The 24095-nt window shown below is 41.3% G+C and overlaps 1 protein-coding gene and 1 long non-coding RNA gene across 4 annotated transcripts in view; one reads left to right on the plus strand and one right to left on the minus strand.

The window, feature by feature from the left end:
* Positions 1 to 24095, minus strand: part of LOC119866906 (RAR related orphan receptor A) — a 711488-nt gene that overhangs the window by 127230 nt on the left and 560163 nt on the right. The window lies entirely within an intron of this gene.
* Positions 315 to 17437, plus strand: LOC102151633. 3 transcript variants are annotated; one of them, XR_005381726.1, is made up of 4 exons: positions 315 to 504; positions 3201 to 3298; positions 12866 to 12942; positions 14375 to 17437. It is a non-coding gene; the product is annotated as an uncharacterized LOC102151633 (long non-coding RNA). The 3 variants fall into 3 exon arrangements; XR_005381727.1 differs by having other exon boundaries at positions 14378 to 17437; XR_005381728.1 differs by lacking the exons at positions 315 to 504; positions 3201 to 3298 and adding exons at positions 6839 to 10068; positions 10891 to 11659.

The raw sequence follows: 24095 nt of genomic DNA on the forward strand, positions 1-24095 counted from the left end.
CACCAATAAAAAATAAATTTATTATTAAAAAAAAAAAGAAAATGTGGAGTGTGATGGCATTCGTTCACACGAGGGCAGGGACCCAGTCTCCCCCGTGTACGTTACTTAACCTCTTGGTGCGTGTGTCTCGTTTCCTCGGCCAAAAAGTCAAAATAATAACAGTACCTGCTTCAGAGGCTGCCACGAGGATTTAACGAGTTCCTATTTGCAAAGCGCTCAGCACAGTCAGTGCCAGGCCTTGCAGCAGCAAATGCCACATAGGCACTTGTTAAGCGAAAATAAAAGTGAAATAACATCACGGTGCCAAACTCTACCGTAGCGCAGTCCCACCATAAGGCAGGACTCAACCACCCTCTTTGTTTGGTGACACTCGAACCAGCTGGGCCCGGCAGGGAGCGGCCGCCCAGGACCCACGGGGCTGCTTGGTGACAGCGCTTTCCAGGAGGCGAAGCCCTTGGGGACGCAGCAAGCGAGCGCGGTGCTCCAGTTCCAGGGCCCTGCAAGGTACCAGGTTCCTGCACCGGCTCAGCTCGGCTCGGCTGGCGCGCTCCCAGGGCTGGGACGCGTGGCTTTTCGGGTTAGCGGGAGGAGGAGGAGGAGCAGTTGCAGGGCACCCAAAGGCGTGGCTGCTGGGGGGTGGGGGTGGGGGGACAGCGCCGAGCCCCGCCCCCGGCCGGGCCCCGCAGCCCGGAGTCAGCGCGGAAAGTTACTGCGTGCTAACGTGGCAGGAACGATGGGGAGCCCGGGGCTGCCAAGTGCTGAAATCCTGGGCTGCGTTTCTTATGCTCACAGGCACGGCTCTTCTGAGAATCTAGTCTCTACACGTCTCCTGCACATAACTGTCTTCTTTCAGCAGTTACTATATTTTGGGGCAGAGGGAGGAGAAAAAAAAAAAAAAAGTTCGAGGGAGTGGCAGCAAGGCATGAGCCAAGATCCCACGTCTGATTTTTTTTTTTTTTTTTTTTTCCTCTTGCCTGCCCTAAGACACACGTCTCTTCCCACCTCCCTGTATTGTGTGCCTGCCCGGGAACTTGCATCTGACCCATGTTAACGCTTTCAACAAAACCACGCAACTCTTGATCAAGTGCAACGCTCACCGGAGGCTTGCACGTGTCTGTTGGCTCATTCGTTTTTTGGCAAACGTTTCCTAAGCACCAGTGATGTGTCAGTTACCCCGGGTGGGCCCTAGGAGCGCCCGAAGTCCAGTGTGGAGGCAAGGCAGTCAACTGTTGCTATGCCCCATGAAGGGTGATCACTGGGGCCTGCAACAGAGGGCTGCCCGGCAGAGAAAGGATTTCTGCCAAGTGGGAGAGCAGCCCGCGCAGGCTTGCAGGGGAGTCTTGTTAGCGCAGGGCTTTGAAGAACGACTCCAGTGAGAAGGTCACCAGGTGAACGAGTGGCCTAATTAGGCTCTGATGTACATTTATCATCTTTGTCCCACACCTGCTTTTTCAAGTGAGGCTTTAAAAATACAGAAACAGCTTGTGGGGTGGGGAATAGTGTTGTATCAACATTCCATTCCCTGATTATGATCACTGTACTGTGGTCCTGGAGGAGAAGACTATATTCTTAGGAAATCTACCCTGAAAAGAGGTAAAGAAAAACGTTTTCTTTCTCTCTTACACATACATAGACATAGATGTACACATGTATGTCTATGTACACGCACACACACATATATATACACATGAGAACGATAAAGGGCCTATGGGACTTACTTGTACTATGCTTGCAAATTTCTGTTGAAATTATACCAATACACATGAACAAACTTTAAAGGAACAAAAACCGCTAAGTTAGTTTTAAAATTACCAAAATGACAATGCCTCTTCTTTTACCATTATTTTGAAAAGGATCAGCAATAATCAGAACATAATTTGGCCAGATGGATACAGCTACTCAAGGCCCTGGGAACCTGAGGAGTGAAGTGTCTTCTATGGTTCTCATTTCCCCACTTTTTTTTTTTTTCCCTGAAATCTTGAGATTTGTAGGTTAACAGGGTCAAGACAGTAGTGAAGCCCATAACAGGGGCAGTCTGTACAGGCCCTGAGAGGAGCTAAAAGATACTGCTTGGCTCTCTGCAGGAAGGACTCTTTCCCAGCCCTCCAAGAACCCAGAAGAAGTGATGCCACTAGGATTGGGCAGTCAGCTTAGCAAGGATTTGGGATCTATCAGACGATTTTGTCATATTTGCTTTAGATGCATTTTAAAAAGCAGAAAGCAAAATTTAATAATATTAGTAGCAGCTGACATGTACCAGGTATGTACTATATTCTTGGATAACTCCTTGATTCCTCATAACATTTCTATGAGGTGTAAACTATTAATATTCTCATTTTACAGATGGAGAATCTAAGGCCCGGCTAGTCAATGGTAGAATTGGATATAAGTGCAAGTTGCCTGGCCCCACTACCTGGGCTCTTGCTCAAAATATTATACTTCTGTAGGGTCTGGTTACTACTGTGTGTGCATATGGATTATGAATTTCAAAGGACATGCAACAGGGAGAAAACGAGTATGTTTAGTTGGGGTGGGGAGACTGCAGTGCTGTTTACTTGTGTTTTGATCCTCAGTGTCATTTCTGGAATAAACAATTTAAAAATTTAAAAATATCCACTCTATTGATTGGTAATTCCTGACCCAGCTGATGAAGTTTTTGACATGTGTGCCTAACACAGAATCTTTGCCACTAAGTAAATTACAGCTTCCCTGTCTCTCGGTTTCTGTATCTGAAATATAAGATAATGTTTGCTAACATTTCCCCACTAGATACTTGCCCTATGGTTGACAGTCTGTGTATGGTGTATGTAGGATATGGAGGGTGTGAAGACTAGGGGATGGGAAAGGATTGGAGGAGTAGGATGGGTGAGGGTGAAAACCTCTTTATAAAAAAGGGCAATTACTCACTGGTGGAATCAGACATTATGCCATGTGGCTGGGCTGGGCTGGGCTTTCTGCTCATAGGGTTCTGTCCAACATGGGAAGGAAATATCAGATCTGAATTAGGGCACCCCCCTCCCCTTGTCTTTTTGCTTTTTCCCCTCCTCCTTCTCTCCCTTTCTTCTTTTTTCTTATGGGCCAGAAGAAGTGGCATTTTGTCATATTTATACATTTTCTTGGATAGAGAAGACTGGCAGAGACTCAGACCAGAGAGCACATAAATGGCTTGAAGGCCTGAACATGCCTCTTTTTGCGTCTAGGCACTCAAGCCCCGACATCGTTGAATCCTTTGGCCACATTTCTATTTGCTGCTTATACATAGAAGATTGATTATTCACTGGAAATGCATCCACAAAAGGTAAAAAGAATTGGAATAACCAAAGAGACATGCTACTCTAGCTAGAAACTACATTGGTGGGTTTGTATTCTCTCCCCGGTCACCTTTCAGACAATCTGGATAGAAAGCAGAGATTTCATTTCTGTGCATCATCCCTCTAGGTTCAAAGATGCTTTTGAGAAAGCCAAGGGAATGATGATTTAATGCTGTCAAGTGCTTTGAGATCTCAGACAAAGAAGCTCTGTAAATACCGAGAATTACTGGGCATTATCGGCCCCGGTATTGGTCTCCCCAGTATTATAAGGGCTTTGGAAAAATTAATGAAGAAATAGGTCCTGGCATAGTGGCAGCAGCAATTGCTTCTGGAAAGATTAAGAGACCCTCTACATTGGGGAATGTAAAACTCAGTGAAAACTTTCTTTCTTTCTTTTTTTCTTTTTTTTTTTTTTGCAAATGAAAATCACCAAAGATGAAAACCCACTGCAGTACGAGAAAGAAGAATGAAAGCCTTTAAAAATCAATCTCCACTGGGGAGAGGGCAAGCCATTGTGTGGGTGCACAAACCCTCACAGGGGATGAGGCGAGAGAGACATTTAGAGGGAAAGACGGGGCGTCAGAAAAAAAGCTATGCAAAAGGTTTTCACTCGTATGTTTATATTTGCTACAAAAATATAAAATCTTTTTTTTTAATAAAAAAGCTATGCATTCTGTGTGGGTGTAATCACATACATTACTGGTGGACACGTAAACTGGTAAATTCTCTGTGGAAGCCCACTTTGTAATATGCAATGACATGGCGAATATACTTTCCTTTAGTCCCAACAGTTCCACATCTAGGAATTTATCCTGCCCATCTATCTGCATATGTGCAAACTGGTACATGTTTGAGGATATTCATTGTAGCACTGTTTGTATTAGTGAAGTCTGAGAACAACTCAGAATTGACTAGTAGGGGATTAAATAACTGCTGCTGTATCCATAAATTGGAGTATCATGCTGTTGTTAAAAAGATTAAGGCAACTCTGCATGCTCTGATATGGATTTAGCTCTAAAGAGCCACTGGGAATCGAAAAAAATCAACGTGCAGAACAGTGTGTGTGTATCTAAACGTGCATGTATGTGTAGATGCCACGATGTATGTTTGGATTCATCATGCTCCTATATCCACAGAATGTATTATTTCTGGAAGGCAGCATTAGAAAGCAGTTACTGGCTAGAGGACAGGGCTTACCTCTACTTATATCCCGTTTTAAAAAGATTTGTTTATTTATTTTAGAAAGAGAGAGAGGAGTTTGTGTGTGTAAGAAGGAGGGGGTGCAGAGGAAGGGGGGGAGATAATCCCTAGCAGGCTCCCCACTGAGCATGAAGCCTGGACACAGGGCTCAATCCTATGACCCTGAGATCACGAGCTGAGCCAAAATCAAGAGTCAGATTCTCAACCGGCTGAGCCACCCAGGCACCCCTACTTTTATATCCTTTTGAATACTGCATCATGTACCCATGGTGACCTATTCAAAAATAAATAAATAATACTCATGTGTGTGAAACCCTCGATTAAGTGATAAAGTAAAAATATGAACTCTGTACCATTTTCTGGGGGTGGAGCTGGATGAGGTATGTCTTCAGAGCGCTCCTATATTCCTCTCAACATCAGCTTCCCAGCCTCTGACTTCTCCAGTTGCCTACAGCTCAATCCAGGGTGAGTCAGCTTGGTGCCTGGGGCCTAACTCTCCCCACACCAGGAAATCCCTGATCTGCAGCAGATCTATCAGACAGAGGTCACAGGATGCAGGGACCTTCCCTGTACGAGTGACAGAGAAAATGATCCCTAAGGATTAGGGCCCCCACTGGGCTATGCCAAACATTTGCTACAATTCTGACCAGTGATAATTTTGGAATTGTTTTGTGACTAGTTTCATTGTCGTTGTCGTTGTTGCTGTTGGTTGCAAGGTACAAAAACCCACTAAGCTAAGGGATGCTTCTTGTAAGGATACTTGTGGAGTCATAAGAATAGCACAGTTCTCATGGGAATCCCATAAGAATAAAACAACTTCAAAATAACAATTATGGAGCACTTAGGTGCCAGCGCTATGCTAAGTGCTTTGTGGCAGCAAGGGACCTCTCTCTCTTAGGGATGCTGCTTTTCTCTGTATTTTTGCTTCGCTGTTCTGACAGCAGTTGGCTTATTCACTATTGGACTCACTCGCTGATTTTGCTCCCTTACAACATAAGCTTCCACAGGGTCCTTTGAGGTGCTTCTTCTACCTCAAGGTCCCCTCTGCTTTTCATCTGCCTCCTAACTGCTTCCTCCACTTCAGAACTGTTCAAATTCCCATGAGAGAAAATTTGAGAGATCCTTCTTCCACTGCAGGACGGCCACTTCCTAACCGTGGGCCACCTCCCCAGATCGGGTTGCCATGTGTTTTCATTTATCTGTGGTGAGAGCCACTGGATCTCTTGGGGTTAGTCTTGTTCTTCGCTCAACAATTTTCTTTTTGAAGAACTGACCTTGAGCCAACCAGTGGGATGCTGGGGATATAGCACCAACAGAGCAATGCCCTTGCTCTCAATGGACTTGCCTTCCACCTCCTTTACCTGCAGTTATGGGTGTGGCAGACAGTCTGGCCTGTCCAGTTTGGAGACAATGGCCCATGATTGACCACTGAGCTCTTGCCTCAGTCCCCAAGTCACCACCTCCTGTGGTGCTCTGCATTCATGTCCTTTCCTGGTTATCCAGCCACCTCCGGAAACTGGGGGTGTGCCTTGCCCAATGTACTATGGAGTCCACGGTGACCAAACAGATGGCCTCAACAGCTGGGTGGAGAGTGATGGGAAGGAGACCTGGTGGGCACTACTCAGAGGCCCTGTGGGTCAGCTGCTGTCAGCAGTTGAGTTCCAGCCACAAACAATGAGATTGCTAGCAATTGTGCCATAATTTGTCAGCAAATACTCAAGCTTATCTCCTCTTTTCTTTTTCTTCCTTCCCTTTTGTCAAAACTAAACTGCTTGAAAGGATTGCATGCCTTGTCAAAGGTGTCAAGGGCCTGAATCAGTCTTTTCTAGACTTGTCTTCTACATTCTTTAAATTCCTAGTGATCCTTCAAAACCTAGTGCCAGGTGCCTCTCTCCTCAGTGAATCCTTCTCTAAATGCTCTGAGGCCTTAAAAAAAGAAAAAAAAAAAGCTCTGAAGTGATCATGCCCTCATTTGAGCTACTTTTGTACTTGGTATGCAATTTTGTTGCTGCCTTTACCATGCTGTACTGCATATATTTACTTAGATGTGTTTTCTTTACCAGAGTGTAAACTCACAGAGGGTAGGGACCATGTCTTGATAGCTTATTTATTTACTTTTAATTTTTAAAAAGGATTTATTTATTTATTTTAGAGGGAGACAGCATGAGCAGGAGGGGCAGAAGGCAAGGGAGAGAGAGTCTCAAGCAGACTCCACACTGAGTGTGGTGTCTGACATGGGACTCAATCCCACCACCCTGAGATCATGACCTGAGCCGCAACCAAAAGCCGGATGCTTAACCAACTGTGCCATCCAGGCGCCTCTCGTTTATTTTTAATCTAAACAAACTATTTTAGAATAATTTCAGATTTATTGAAAAGTTGCAAAAAAAAATAGAGTTCTCACAGTTTCCCCTATTGTTAACATCCTGTTTTACTGTTGTATGTATTTTACAACTAAGAAATCGACACTGGTATGTTATTCCTGACTAAATTTCATAGTTCATTCAGACCTGGTTTGTTTTTCCTTAATGTCTTTTTCCTGTTCCCAGGATGCTATTCAGGTGCCACATTATATTTAGTAGTCATATCTCCTTAGCCTCCTCTGGTCGGTGACAGTTTCTTGAACTTTACCTGTTTTTGATGACTTTGACAGTTTTGAGGCATACTGATCAGATACATTGTAGAATATTCCTTGGTTTGGGTTTATCTGATGTTTCCTCTCATGGCTAGACTGGGGGTTGTTTATTTTTAAACACCACCTCTGAGCTAAATACCTAACACGTACCACCTAGCATAGACCAGGCATTTGATTCATGGTTATTGAATTGACTTGAATTCAAGTGTTGCTTTGGCACCTCCTGTATAAATAGAACCCTGACTGATGCTCTGGGAGAGATGAAGTGTGGAACTCAAATCCTGTAAAGATCTTCCACATAGCTGAATGATACAAGACAGCATGCAACCGAGTATTAAGTAAGGGGAACTGAGACAATGACCTAGGACAGCTCAGGAGACAGACTAATGAGTGTGAGTGGGTGCAGTCAGCCAGGTCTATGTGAAAGAAGGGACTAGAAAAGTGGGGAGGATTTAGAAAGGCTTTTTTTTTTTTTTTTTTTCCAGCTTTCAAGCACACCAAACTCTCTCTTGCCTTAGGGCCTGCTCATAGGCTGAGCCCAAACTCTGGGAGGCACATCCAACCCCTCTTTTCCCCTTGGCTGGCGTCTTCTCATTGTTTACGTATAGGGCTAAATGTGCATTCTACAGGGGACATTATGCAAAATAGGCTCCCCTTGCCACTCTTTCCAGAGACTGCATCTGTTTTCTTCACAGCTTTTCTCAATGTTTATAATGGTTGATTGTTTATTTCTTTATCATCAGTCTCCCTCCCTGGAGTCTAAGCATCTTGAAGGTAAGTATTGGATCTTTATTTACTCTGACAGGAGACATTACCCAGCAGCACATGGCGGTACTCAAATTACTTTGCTGAGTGAATAAAGGGGTTGGATGAGCCTGACAAGACATGGGACAGTGACAAGAAGACATATGAGCAATCGCTTGTAAGAGGCACTGGAATGGAGCAAGAGTGAACTGGGTAGGCAGGTGGGATGTTGCCAGGTCATAAGACTGATCACAGTGGTGTCAGGTGATCCCAAGTGGGGTGGCACAATTTGGGCAAAGGCCAGCAATGTTCTAGGTGTGGGCTGCACAGAGGTAGAGGCTGCCCAGTGATTTTCCACCTTGGGAAGGGCAACAAGGGCTTACAGGACAAAGAATGAGGGATAAGGAATAACTAGGGCCCAGCGGAGGGCAGGGGCCAGAGGCATGTCTGCATAAATTGAGAACGTGTCCCACAAATGACACCAACACAAGAGCTCCTGAGAAGTTGGGGAGGTACCTCGTTTAAATTCTCTGGTGTTGGCACAAACCCAAGGAAAAAAAAAAAGGGCACTCTGGATAAAATGGAAGATGAAAGCTTGTGATTTTGCGATAGCATTTCGTACCAGGAAAGGACAGCCATCTTTGAAAGCATGGGGAAATCTGGAACAATGCAGTAATGTGCTTCTGGGCTCAGAGTGGAGAGGACCCCAGAGAGACCTTTATTTTCCACCATCTTTCCTACATGGTCACAAAAGACAGAATCAACGTATATACCGCCTACCTTGAAACGTATGTGTTTTCCCCTCCAAATTCAATTTTAAAACACGGACCAAAAGAGCTGCGTTTCATACAGATTCTGACTGGAACAAGCCCAGTGGGAAAAGGGCTGGAAAACATATGGCAAAGAAACTCTGAGAATCCAGAATGTGATTTAGAAACAAAAAACATGGGACATGTCGTCTTTGTGTACCCATATAAATAATTATGATGGTTGAACTCTGCTTATTTTTCATCCAACCAAAGTAACCGCTTGGAAAAGAACAATAACAGTGACCTGTGCATATGGGAGTCCAGAGGGACAGTCTGTGACAGAGCTCATTGGGTCCCCAGGAGGACCAAGAACATGGTCCAAGTGATTTTCCTCTGTCAAGGCCAGGGTAGGCAGAGGAAGGTTTAAAGAATGATTGCTCTTCTACATTGGAAGGTCAGATCATGAGATCAGGGAGCAAGTTTGTTATTTTAAAAATCTAGCCTTCAAACCTCCAGAAGGTAAGTGGATGAGCTCTGTTCACTAACTTGGAACTCCAAAATTCCTTCTCTCCTCTGTACCTCCTTAGATCAGAACTGTAAGGAACCATATTAGCCTATGTATTAGCCTATGTAATCCCTTTATTTGAGAAGGAAAAAACCTGATGTCCAGAGGTTCCCTCATCGAGACAGAGCCTGAAGTAGGATGAGACCTTCTCACCCAGCTTCCCTTTACAACCCTGAGCAGCCCATCTGAGAGCTGACCACACAATCGGCTCCAATTCTACATTTTTATATTCATTTTCCATTTATTTGGACATATGAACACTGTTCACCATATTTTTCCCCCTCATATTACTTTTGCAACAACCTTGAGGGGGCCAAGGAAAAAACAAAACAAAAGACCAAGCACAATCACACTCATTGTAATGAAATGCACACCAGGTATCTGACCTAGACTCCCACTTCCCTGCCAATCTCCAGCTCATATAAATTCATTTCCCTAACAGAAAATAGGTGTCAACTTTGCAGTCAGAAAGTAATTTCCCTGCAAATATTATCAGAGAGGTTACTAGTGCTACTTGACAGTTTTATTATTACTTTTGTTTCAAGCTAAGGTGAGGAAATCTACATTTGCCAGGTAGCATGATGAAAAAATAACGTAGACTTTTAAACTTTGTGTTAGGCAGAGGGAAAAGTGAGAAACAAAGAACAAATGTGCTGGTTGCACACGCTGAATATGTCTAAGAATGTGTCACAGGATCCTGGCTTTCCTCCTTACTTCCACCCACATCCTTTCTGATCCCGAAACATCAGAGTGGGTTGGAGGAAACCATTCTCTGCAGCACCTGAGCAGCCAGCTCAGAGGTGGGCAGCTGAGTGACTCGGCGGGGACTGACTTGTAAACACTGCTTATCAGCTCATTCATAAGGTAAGCCGAATGGGAGCCAGGTAACTCATTTTACTCTTCTCTAGATTTAATTGGCAGTGGTTGTGCTTTTATAAGAACACTATCATCTAAACATTTCACATTTAGATAAGAAAACCAGACAACATAAAGACAACCAAAAGAGTATTTCAGTAATAGCCACTTAACGTGTGTTTCATGAATAGCTGTGTATATTATAGGGGCTACTTTAATTCATGTTTTATTGCCTATATATTTTCTAGAGGATCAGGTAGTCTTGGATGTAGGATTGCCAGATAAAATACATTTAAATTAAATTTAAATTAAAAATAAACAATGATTCTTTAGTATAAGTGTGCTGGAAATATTGCATGGGACATACTTTTATTTATATATATATATATATATATTTTTTTTTTAAGATTTTATTTATTTATTCATGAAAGACACAGAGAGAGAGAGAGGCAGAGAGAGAAGCAGGCTCCAGGCAGGAAGCCTGATGTGGGACTTGATCCCAGGTCTCCAGGATCACGCCCTGGGCTGAAGGCAGACGCTTAACCACTGAACCACCCAGGCGTCCCAGGACATGCTTTTATTCTCGTCAATCTACATGGAGTCCATTAACTAGCCAGTTTATTATCCAGATTTTTCTTCCCCCTGCCTCCTTCTTTTCTGATCTTTCAGCAACTTAATTTTAGGAACCCTTAATAGAGGGTGGACAGAGAAATACAATTCAACCACGTTGGGTGTCCTACTTATTAGCTGGGACACACATTTTAACTAGGGGAGGAATTTGATATCCTGGGTTAAAAATGGTGATTCTCTGCATTTTCCCTATTACCATAGAGACAGAACTAGCCACAGACTGATGTTTTCAAGTTTGGACTTTACAGAACAGTAAAATGTAAAAAGAAAAGAAAAAGAAATTCTGACATTGTGGAAGATCAATATACTGTTGCCAAGTTTAAATCTGATCGAATAAAAATGTTAAAGATACCACAATTGCCATCTTCAATTATCATTAATTCATAAAAGAAAGTGACATTTGAATATCCCCAAGAAGGAAGGACACTCTCTTAGAACGAAGAGCAATACTTCTTAAACAAAGTCGGCAGCCTTCCAACGTACAGTCCTCAGTTTTGTGAAAAACTCCTCCACGACGTTGCGCTGGCCCTGGAATCTGAGAACACCCAGCCCAGGATATGTCACGGTAGGCCCTGTAAGATGACAGGACCAATGTCATCCATCATCCAAGTTGATGCTGCTAGGAGAGAACCACAGAGCACTTTCATGTAAAGGAAAGAGAAGATGAGCACAGCCAGTTTGAATTTTGATGACTTTAAGTTACTCTCTAATTTAAGTATTTTATATCCGAGAAGCATTTTATGTGTGTGGAAGTATTATGTGACTTTTCTCAAACTTTGAAGCATTTCCTCCACTTACAAGACATAGAAAACCTTTCCCCAAATTTTCCTAAACTTCCTTGGGCGCACAGCTTGATCTCTGTACTCTTCCTCTCCATCTCTGTAAAATGAACACTTCAGGAATTGGATAATACGACATTGAACTTAAACAATCTCTTCGTCAGAGAGTCCAGAGGTCTTTGAAACTCCAGGTAATTAAGCCTCCTGGCTCTCGTGAATGGGTAGAATGTGTGACCCCAGGCAGAGAAGAGCTGGATATTTGCCAAAAGGCAGGTGTAGTTGATAGCAGTGCTGGGAGACCAAGTCCCCAAGTTCAGACTTTCTATCATCCTTCCCATTTTACACAAGGGATAACTCTGGGGTAAAAGCAGAGAATTGCCTGAAATTGCTGAGTCATGAACAGAAATCACAATTAAAATCAATTGCCCGACCCAAGTCTTGTATATAGTTTCTTCTATCCTTCTCTTGCCCGAGAAACATATAAAGACTTTTTACCAGGGGACCTTTAAATAGGATTGAAATCCAGTTTCATGTGCCAAAGAGAGATTCAAAGCATTATTTACCAATGATCTCCAAATATTCTTTCCTTCACTCCAAGGCTGTCAAGTGGGAACTCAGTATCCTTTTCTTTGAAAAGGGGCTCTTTGAAGCAAAGAGGTAGTCATCAAACACACACACACACACACACACACACACACACACACTTTTAAAAATATGTTAGTATGTACTTAAACAACTATATAGACTACCCTAACTTTTAAAATATTTTGACATAATTCTGTCTTTTTCCAGTCATAGGCTTATTTGATGTCTTTTGATTCAGTTATGTACCCAATCTTTTTCACTTTTTCAGTTTAATATTATTATATACATATTTCTCATACTGTTATAACTATTCATAACTTTATTTTAAAGGATATAACATATGAATCATATGAAAGTATACTTTTACTGCCAATTTTTAACAAGTGATCATCTCTGCATTAGGGCAGTGGGGGGCAGTTTTCTAACATTATATTTTTCGGTAATGACAGCATTTTTGAATGTAATTGTTTATTACTTTTCTAATAAGTAAAAACACATACACTCTCATTGAATAATCACTTTAAACTGAATTTTTAGGAGGCCACTTAACATCTCCCAACTGTACCTCCCCATTGTCTGACCCCAACCTGCCTGAGAGATTCAGGACAAATGACTTAGGGATCCCAGACATTTGCATTCCTGAAAGAAGCAGTGCTACTACTTTTTTTTTTTTTTTTACCTTCTTAAATCCCACCTCTTCTGTTATTATGAAGCTGAAGTATTTTCCCCTCAGTCCTATTTAATATGGGCTTGTTTTCACTCTTCTCCTTGTGTTGTTTGCCTTACTAATTCTGACATGATTATTTTTTCAGACTCATCTGACGAGAAGAGAGAGATTTTGGCTTTGATTCTAGAGCGATGTTTCACAGAAAGTCAACTCTTGTTCCAGGTACTTGATAAATATCTCACTAATTTCTTGCTGTCTATAAGCCATTAACATTTTGGTTAGCAAAGACTGGAGCCCTTACTTCCTACACAAGTCAGCTAATGAAAACTCATGAAGTAAGACCTGGCCCTCTGCTTCTAATCTTTAATGGTTTCTGTCACTGGGGCTAAGCTCTTACCACCATGACTCTGCACATGGGGTACTGCCTCAGGGAAAGTGGAAGAATGCAAATGACTGTGGCCCTCAAATTGCAATTTAAAGATAGCTGTTAGGTTATACTCTTCCCATAAGCTTCTCTTCCTAACCATCAAGTTTGAGAATAGTGCGCTATTTTTACTTATTTTCAGTGGAAAGAATATTAAACCTTAGGGTGATGGTGGCATATTGCTGAATTATGTGTTTTAGTCTGACTAGAATACATTATACTTTTTTTATTGGAGTGAGGGAAGAAAAGAGGCCTTCAAATCCCTCCCCCTAAAAAAGCCAAAAAAGCTAGATTTTCCTGGTTTCTGGGTTCTAGGTGTAAAGAAAAAGATAACCACAATTAATAACATGATAATCCTTAAAAAGGTATTTCTTGATAGATTTCAATTACATTTGCACCTACTGACTTAAAATATGCCTTCGGCAATCAGAACGCAACTATGACACTTAAAGGGGAAAGAGTATTTGGAAAGGCTTTCCAGACACACAAAAGACAGCAATGCTTTCATCGAAGGATGCTATGTGGCATCACGGAACTGAATCAGAGACTCAGCCCTCCATTTCCTCAGCAACAGAAATGTGCTTAAGATTGTTAGAGTAAATGAGTTAGGCAAAGTACTCTTTGCATTTTGCTTTTAATTTCAACAGAACAAAATAAAACCTTGGACTTGGCTGGAGATGCATTCTGAGCCTTTTCATCTTCCATCCTCTGTCCTAGTCAACCCCAGGCAAGAATGATTGCCTTTTTTCATTCCTTTATTTTCAGATCTGGCTCACTCAGAGGTTGTGGCGGTAGTAGAGATGAGGTTTGTCACTCTAAGAGATACCATTTTATTATTATTTTTATTTATTTATGATAGTAACAGAGAGAGAGAGAGAGAGAGAGAGGGGCAGAAACACAGGCAGAGGGAGAAGCAGGCTCCATGCACCAGGAGCCCGACGTGGGATTCGATCCTGGGTCTCCAGGATCACGCCCTGGGCCAAAGGCAGGCGCCAAACCGCTGTGCCACCCAGGGATCCCGAGATACCATTTTAAAACACCAAAATATATTTTTTAGGTTAAACATTCCCTCTATTTCTGAAATGAACTATTTTAGGAAGTGTGTTCTTTGCATATCCAGGCACCGTCTACAAGAAGAGGTTTGGAGAGGTTCGGCCAGGTTCTTATGGAGAACATTCCTTCTCATCATATAGGAAACCCATCTTATCCTCCTTTTTGGGTCTATCTTAGCAGGTTTGGAAGATGAGATGAAAGCAACCCTATCTCACCACTTTTAGAAAGGAAATGAGGTATGGTGCTCATATTCCCTGGCTTTTACTTGGATCAAGTGTGGGAGAAGGGAAGAAAGAAGTGGAAACTAAACCTGGAGAAAGAAGAAGAGAGGAAAACAGCTATCCACTCCCTCCCTGAAAACACCTGGCAATCTGCCTCTTTGAGTAAGCTGACTCACAGTGGACAGTAGTTCCTCCATGGGCTTCGAAGTATCCAATGATACCTACTATCAAGTAGAATGCAGTTTAAGATTGCTGGAGAAGAAGGATGCCTACCATTGTTGTTGTTGGTGTTTTGTTGTTGTTTTTGTTTTTTTACTATAGTAGTTTATAGAGGAGGAAGATTTTTCCTCTACCTGTCTTGGGTTCATTGCTGGGGTCCTGCAAATTAGTTTGACAAAGGACAGATAAAGGAGAGAAAAGCAAGCAAGTTTGTTGATTCATGCAGTCCACACACATGGAATACTTAGTGAGGAGTAACTCAAAGAAGTGGTTAGAACTTGGGCTTCTAGGGCATCTTAGCCATGAAAGATAAATTTGAAGAGAAGTGACAAGACACAGGAAAAGGGTTTTAGACTTCCAAGGGTGGCAAACTGTAGGAAGATAAATATATGAGAGAAGCCAGTGGAAGATAAGGATTGTTTTAGTAAGGTTTGTTACATAGATTCCCCTGTTGCAGACTCTGGGCTGTTAAGAGTCTAGGATTGTTTCTGGTGGTTAAGAATCCTCCTGCCCTTTCTGATAGAGAGGGGGAGGTTAGAGAGTTTGTCCTGTATCTTTTTCTCCCCAGTTGTCTTCAGCTCAAAATAAGCTTTATGCCAGATTGGCATGTTCTAGGGTTTAGAACCTCTTCAAAGATTAACTTTTCTTCTTTTCATAATATTCTAAAATAATACATATACATGGTAGAAAAATTGGCATTTTGAAAGAAGTTAAAAGAAGCATGCAAAACATCACTAAACCTTACCTTGTTAGTCAAATGCAACCACAGTTCAGAATGGTTCCAGTATTCTTTCCTAGAATTTCTTTATCTTCATGTAACTGAGATCATTCTGTACACAGAATTTCACATACTATGCTTTCCTTCAATCAGTCAAAAATATTTTCTAGTGTCATTATTAATTCTTTAACTATTATTTTAATGGCAGCAAAATTTTTCATCATATGATGATACTATAACTTGTTAATAATTTTTCTAATATTGGATATTTAGGATGTACTTAAATTAATGTTTTATGTGACTGCTAAATCTTAGCATTTCAAATTATTTCTTTAGGATAGTCTAACAGAAGGAGAAACACCAGATCAAAGAGTATAATAATAATAAAAAAGAGTATAATCATTTTTAAGTCTTTTTTTTAAAGATTTTACTTATTTATTCTGAGAGACACACAGAGAGAGAAGCAGACACATAGACAGAGGGAGAAGCAGGCTCCCTGTGGGGAGCCTGATATGGGACTCGATCCCAGAACCCTGGGATCACAACCTGAGCCAAAGGCAGATGTTCAACCACTGAACCACCCAAGTGCCCCCATTTTTCAGATCTTTAATACATATTACCAGAAAGGTTGCATTAATTTATATTAGCACAATATATCAGTGTCTTCCTGAAGCTCTCACTGCATTGATTAACGTTATTTTAAAAATCTTTCCTATTTTTTTAGGTTCTTATTATTTAGCTTTGTATTCACTGGTGAGGCTGAAAATTGTTTACTGTATAATTAGCTATTTGTATTTTCTTTTCTATGAATTGTCTGTTCATGACCTTTGTCTATTTTCTCACTTGATTTATAGTAACACTTTATAAATTAGGTCATTAACTTGGTCGTTTCTTACCAATTTGCTTCTTGTCTTCTGATTTTGTTATGATTATTTTTGACATATGGATATTTTATATTTCTCTACATTTCAGCTTACTGACCTTTTACTCAATCATCTCTTCCACTGCTTTAAAGTATTGAAAATCTTCACCCCCCTACACTAGATCAATATGCAGAAACATATTCGTTCAATTATTTAACTTTTCAAAAATAATATTTCTTTAATCTATCTAGAATTTGTTATATGGTATGAGAAAAAATGATTCTTTCCCTGGTAAGCTAACAATGATCATGGTATCACTTCCTGACTACTTTTCCCCATAGTTTTTATATGTATTCCATATATACATGTTTCAGGTTATTCTTACATATGCAAGATTATATTTAGGGGTTTTCTACTGATTTCTTTGCTTATTCTTTTACCAGCAGATTCATCGCCCCTAATTATTTTTTAGATGTTCTTTTTTAGCTCTTATACTGAATTCCTTCAACTTAAAAGCTGGCCAAGATGATATACAGAGAAAATTGTTTAAAGAGAATGCCTGCCTTTAAAGTTTCAGGTCTTAGGTGAAAAAGATAGTGTTAGTTCTTCAGATGTCTATGAAGATGGGGCTCATGCTATGACACAGAAAATCAGGAAGGACTTTCTCATTTTCTTGATAGTCATGGGAACAGGAATATAAAAAAGAAGGATTATACATCTTTTTGTTCATCTCAAGCAGAGAAAACTTTCAGGGAGGAGATTAAGACATTTAGTGCTGGAAGATTATTTCTGTTTGGGCTTCTAAGGCACCAGGAAAGGTACCAACTCATAAATCTGTAGAAAATTGCCGGAAATGGTCACAAAATGATAAACGAGAGAAAGTCTGAATTACAACCATCCTATTAGGTTCAACAAGGGATGTGCCGAATAACTTTGTTTTGTTTTTTAAGGCTTGTTAACAGTGAAATCTTAGGGTATGGGGTTTTTGGGTGTCTTTTTTCCTTCCTTTAAAAAAATTGTTTTCATTTTTCCCCCAAATTGCATATGTTTTTCCCCTCTTAATAATGATTTGTTAATTAACTTCTGGAATACAGTGTTGGAAGCTTTAGTACCAAGAAATGCAATGGTACAAAAAGTAGATTTTCTATTTCTTCATCTCTTTTCCTTAATAGACACAGCAACATTAAAACTCATCTCATTAGAAGAGATTTTGTGAAAACGAGACAGGACATTTCTAAACCAAGTGCTTTTCCTCCAAATAAGATTTAACCCAAAATGAAGTTGGGGACTGGAAGAAGGTATGAAAAAATTATTTGTTATAATTTCTATTTCTAAAGCAAATAAAAAATTCTTTTATGGTAGGTTTCTCCCCCCTCCGACAACCGAGGATTGACACATCTTGCACGTTAAAAAGTAGAGGACTATAAGTAAGTACTCACCGGATACAATTTTTTCCCCTTCTAAATTCCCTTTTTGCAATACAATTGGTGCTATTTTACTGTCTTGAAAATTCCCATTTTTATTTAATGGTCTCTACTTTCCTATTTTCTTAGCTCTTCTTAATTGATTTGCTTTTCATTAGTAGATCATTCTCTCTGGCTGACCAACAGTGAGGAGGGTCAGAGTCATGGACTATATACTAAATCTGGTTTAGTCTGGCTCCAGAAAAGCTAAACTGTGTCTCATCCTCGAATTAGTTACTTTTAGTATAAGCGATAATCAGCCTCCATGGCAATGATTTCATCATATGAAGCGCTTGAGAATACCTGCTGCAATTTTTTCACCTCCCCACCCAAGCAAGTTTATCTTTGCTCTGAAACCATCAGCAGCACTTTGCATTTCTTTTCCATGCCACATTGAAAAGAAATAAAAATCAAGTGCTATACATATCATTTAAATGCATAAACAATTACATCATAGTCCATTTCCCCCTTAAACCTTTCATGCTTGTTTTCCTGTCTTAGAATAACACTTAAAAGTCATCAAAGTGCCTACAGTACCAGCAGCCCTTCATGTCGGGGTTGGGGGGAGCACTGGGGACATCACATCTTTGCTCTACGATGGATGTCCACATAATTTCTTGGAACAAGGCTTCCAGCGGATAACCCTGTGAGTTGGAGGAAACTTCCTTTCGCTCAGATACTGTCAGGACCAATGTGCCTTTCAGGAGATTGTCTGTGAGATTCTGAACATTGAAACTGTAAAAAAAATTGAGCTGGACAGATCCTTGCCACCACTTTTTCTGCTAAATATAGATAAGTTGTCATCGGGTTGCACAAGCAATTTCCAGCTACAGCTCCTCAGGAAGGGAGGCAGGCACTGGGGCTCATGTCTCTGGCAGTTAAACTGCATAAAGAGGAGTGGACCCTGACTCAGAGATTATGAGGCATAAAGGAAGGGGGCAGAAAGGAAATTGGAGAAAGGTATCTTAGCTTTGGTTAAAAATAATGGTTTACTGGGGGATCTGCAGCAAGGGATGGTATAGGTTCTCATTAAGCATCAATAACTTTGAAGAAAAGGTACGTAGTAGGAGCTCTACCTGAGTCTGCACTCAGGGCTCCCCTTCCACTATCACTTCGGGAAAACAACAGTGGGAAGAGACTGTGAGATACACAGAGTCCTGAGTTTGGATCCCACCTTAAGCTGACCCTGTGTTTGATCTGGAGTTACTTCAGTGCTCTGAGCCTCAGCGTCCTTATGCATAAGATGTAGGTAAAATAATATCTCTCTTGCAGGATTACTAGGATGAATATTAGGACTGAAGTACATGGCACTATTAATACTCAGTACTCATCCCTTTCTTGGTATTCTTCTCCTTCTTCCCTTTCAGGCAAATTATTTAAGCTTCCCTGAACTCCAGTTGTTTCTCTCTTAGCAAGTCCTATGGGTCGTACCTCTAAAATATAACCAGAACTTAGCCAGTTCTATTTCCGCTGCTACCAGGCCAATACAAGCCATTGTCATCTCTTGCCAGGCCACTGTAATAGCTTCCTGACTGGTTTCTCTCCCTCTGGTTGTTTGTGTGTGTGTGTGTTTTAATTTAAAGATTTTTATTTATCATTTTTATTTTATTATTTATTTTAAAAAATATTTTATTTATTTATGAGAGAGACAGAGAGAGAGAGGCAGAGACGCAGGCAGAGGGAGAAGCAGGCTCCATGCAGGGAGCCCGATACAGGACTCGATCCTGGGACCCCAGGATCACGCCCTGGGCTGAAGGCAGGTGCCAAACCACTGAGCCACCCAGGGATCCCTTTTTATTTTATTTTTATTTTATTTTATTTTATTTTTTAAATTTATTTTATTTATTTATGATAGGCATACAGTGAGAGAGAGAGGCAGAGACATAGGCAGAGGGAGAAGCAGGCTCCATGCACCAGGAACCCGATGTGGGATTCGATCCTGGGTCTCCAGGATCGCACCCTGGGCCAAAGGCAGGCGCCAAACCACTGCGCCACCCAGGGATCCCCTATTTTATTTTTAAAAAGATTTTTATTTATTTATTTATTTTTTTAGAGACAGAGAGCAGGTAAGGAGAGGGGCAGCAGGAGAGAGAAAACCTCAAGCCGATTCCACACTCTGTGTGGCGCTGAGCCAGAGGCAGGGCTTGATCTCTTGACCCTGAGATCAGGACCTGAGCTGAAATCAAGAGTTGGATGCTTAAACCACTGAGCTACCCAGATGCCACTCCCTCTTTTTATTTTATTAAAAAAAATTTTTTTTTTAAATTTATTTTGAGAGAGAGAGAGCACGAGCAAGGGAGGTGCAGAGAGAGAGGGAAAATCTCAAGCAGACTCCCTGGGGACAGTGGAGTCTGCCGCAGGGCTTCCTGTCAGGACTGTGAGATCGTGACCTGAGCTGAAATCAAGAGCTGGCCAAGTAACCGACTGCACCACCCAGGTGCCCCTCTCCCTCTGTTTCTAAACATTGTACAATCTGTCTCTGCCCAGCAGGTAGAGAGAACCTAAAAAAAACAAAAAAGTAAGTTAAATCTTGCCACTCTCCTATCTAAAACCCTCCAAGTGCCTTCTCACTGCACTTAGAATAAAATCCAAGCTTCTCACCACCGACTTTGATGCTCATGCGATCTAGCCCCTGCTTATCTTTTTCTTCTTTGACTCCATCTGCTATCATTTTCTTCTTCTATTAATATTTTCCAACCGTACTGGCCTAATTTCACTTCCCAGAACACATCAAGTTTATTTCTACCTTGGGGACTTTGCTTTTGCTGTTTCCATAGCTTGGAAGAAATTTATTCCAGATTCTGCAGTGGTTGAAACCTTTCCAACTGCTTGGTTAAATGGTCCCTCCTAAAATTTATCTTCCCTGACCTGGTGTCTATTGTAGCCTATTTTATTTTCTTCATAGCACTTATCCATACCTAAAATTATTTCAAATTTTGCTTTACTATTTTCCACATGGGAATGTAAACTCCATGAAGGTGGAGGACTATGTATTTTTACCCCCAAATAAGCCTAGAACAATGTATGGTGCAGCGTAGGTACTCAGAAATCACTTGGTGAATGAATTCTAAATGAATATGTAAAATAAGGTAATAATATTTTCCTGAAGGTTTGTGACTGAATTTGAAAATCTTTCTATGTTTCTAAGATTCTATGATTCCTTGAACAGAAATTCTGAATACTAGAATAATTTTAAAGAAATGCAGTTAGAAAATTTTCAAATACTTAACATAGAAAAAAATATATTAGGTTTACCAGATTGAGGCACTCTAGGTATCTAGGTATCTGCTTTTTTTAAACAACAACAACAACAACAACAACATTTTATGTACTTATTTGAGAATGAGAAAGAATGAGACAGGGGAGTGGCACAGGAGGAGGGAGAAGCAGGCTCCCCACTGAGCAGGAAGCCTGATGCAGGACTCCATCCCAGGACCCTGGGATCATGATCTGAGCCAAAGGCAGGCGCTGAACCAAATGAGCTACCCAGACACCCCTGGGTATCTTCTTTAATGAAAAAAAAATAAGAAGGACTTATAATTTGCATGTAGAGTATTTGTATGTAAAGGGATCATTTTAAACTATTTAAAAAGTGTGTTCCTTTAAGCAGCATTTAGATTTTTCTGAACAATCCTATTTACAGTTGGCTTAGCGCATCCTTTCTTCACAGATCTTGAAAGGGAATGTGATCCCACAGCATAACACATCTGCTAAAAGAAATGGCTCCAGTAAGCTCAGGCTGTGTGACTTGCATTTCTTCAGCTCAGGGAGGTAGTCATTCAATTGTGCTCTGTGCAGAGCAGGCCCCTTCCGGGTCTATGCTGTAAGAGGGGCAGTGTGCAAACCGGATCACATCCTAGGGAAGGAACTGGAAACCGTGTTCCGGAGAAGAAAGTGGAAAGGCCCAAATAAAAGAAGAGAGGGGATTGTAAAGGCTGATAGTCAAATATTCAAAAGTTCCTCATAAAAAGGCGGATTCTGGGCAGCACGGGTCATGGGGCAAATCTAGAACCCATGAATAGAAGCTACGGGGAAGCAGATTTTGACTCAGTACATGAGACTTTCTAACAGTCTGGCCTTCTATGTAAAGCAAAAGCCTGCCTGGAAATATACCGAGCAGGTGCCATCACTGGAGGATTAAATTTGGGGCAGGCAGAGGAGCAAGGATTCCTTACTGTAGGTGGGCAGCATGTACGCTTCTAGCAAGCTCTCACGGAATTCTCTTCACACATTCTAGCCTGGCTAGCAGGGCCTAATACTATGTGATTTGCATCACATAGCGTTCTTTCTAATAAGTAACATATGGGATATGATGAGTGCTGTTTAAATAATGACTCAGGCCCAGAACGCTTGGAACTTCAGAAGTTAACCTAGAGTCTCATAGATCCATGATTTTATATTCTGACCTGGCAGCAAATTACTAGCTATTTCTGCCCAAGAGACTTCTTATCTGGAAGGCTGAAGCAGGCTACTACTTACTCTTCTTGTCTTCTTGATAAACGACAGGTTGTATTCCAAAAATAACTCTGGGTTTAGGGATAGACAATAAGACTGGAGAGTTTGGGGTTGAATGAGCTCACCTTTCACTTTGTAGCCCAAGAACTCTGTTATTTTTACCTATCCCTTCTGGCAGGGGTGGCTGGTAACTCCAGGCAGAGGCTGACCCTCCTCAGCAACACCCCCAGTCTGACCTCTCTTTTTTTTCCCCCTTCTTTCCTTCCTTTGCCTTTCTTTAGAATCCCTATGAGCCTTTGCATGCTTAGCATGAAAATGAGCCCATTTTATTTTTGGAACCCACAGAGGCAGCCCTGAGGGGAGTTATTGTGTTGCTTTTAGCAGCTAAACAAAAAGGTGTGAAATCATTTGCTGGCTGTTCTGAGAATGGGAACAAATAAATAAATAAACTGAGAAGGAAGGTTCAGGACAGTGTGGCAACTTGGACAGAACCTCATGACGGGCTTCTCTGAGACTTATTAGTAACCAAAGTGGCTGCAGGAATGTCTGTGCATTTCTCTCACCTTCCCAGAAAGTTACTAGAATAGCAGGGAAGCCACTGGGATTTTTTTTTTATGGACATATTGTGAAATCCTACTTCCGTGTTGCTTTGAAAAGTACACAAGCCTGGGACTAGTTTGAAAAAATTCCGTAAAGCCCTTTGTAACATTCCCTGTGCGGGGAGGATGAGGGAAGAAGAGGAGACAATTCACTAAGCTTTTCTAAGAACTGGGGACACCCACAGAATGCTTCTTTGGACACCCATTTAACTCACTACAGGACTTTAACAATTTAATCACCTAACAGTGGTAAGAGACAAAGACCTCCAACAACAAAGACTTCTCGTGAATCTTGAGGTTTTGGCCTAATGCTGATAACAGTGGTTGGGAGCTACCTCCTGTTTGGGGGTGCTGGGGACCCCAGGTACTTGTCTTCTTGGAAGAACATCATATTTTGAAATATCTCTTCATTAGCAGGTGCAACTTCATTTTCCATGGGCATCTTTGATACAGGTTTCTCTTTTTTCTTATGTATTTACTTATTTTTGTCATCTTTTTTAACCTACAAAATACACAGAGCACATAAAAATGCAGAGACTTGGTCAATGCACATCACTATTTCAAAGATTTTGCCATCACTGTTTGGGCTCTTTTTAAAAGAAACGAAATGTTATGGTTGTGCCTGGTCTCAGCTTCTTTCCACCGGTTTCTCAACAGGCAAACTCTGATCTGTAGCTTATGTGTCTTTCCATCCTTGGCCTTTATGCAGGCCATATAGCAGCTTGGCTTAACAAATGTGGCCTTTGGAGTATTTAGGCAACCCGGCTTTTGTGACTGGTGGGCATCACTGTGCCATGGGGAGTCACTGGGCCTGGCTTATTCAGGTGCTTAAGCCTCTTTATTTCTAGCATTCAGAGCAGAATGATGGTATGGTCAAACACCAAGATGAGACAGAGCTTTTTAAAGCACTATTTTTTTAAAGCACTATTTAATTGATTAATTCATAAAACAGATAATACTGACTGCCCACTTATTGCCAAGGACTAGCCAACCCCTAGCCAACCCCTAGTCCTGCCTCAGGCTCCACGCTCACTGGGTAGTCTCTTGGGGATTCTCTTTCTCCCCCACCCCTGTCCCTCCCCCTGCAATAATAAATAAATAAATAAATAAATAAATAAATAAATAAACCTTAAAATAAGAGAGAGAGAAAGATGCATGGATCTCCAAGGATCCATGTAAAGTTTGTGTTTCTATGAGAGAAACCCATTGTTTCTTTCCCAGTCCTCTTCCCCTCAATGCAATAAAATGTTCAGTGAAAGAGATTTTTAGGGACACCTGGGTGGCTCAGCGGTTGAACATCTGCCTTTGGCGTGATCCTGGAGTCCCGGGATTGAGTCCTGCATCGGGCTCCCTGCATGGA

Source organism: Canis lupus, chromosome 30 (assembly GCF_011100685.1).
Source record: "Canis lupus familiaris isolate Mischka breed German Shepherd chromosome 30, alternate assembly UU_Cfam_GSD_1.0, whole genome shotgun sequence".
NCBI lineage: Eukaryota > Metazoa > Chordata > Mammalia > Carnivora > Canidae > Canis > Canis lupus.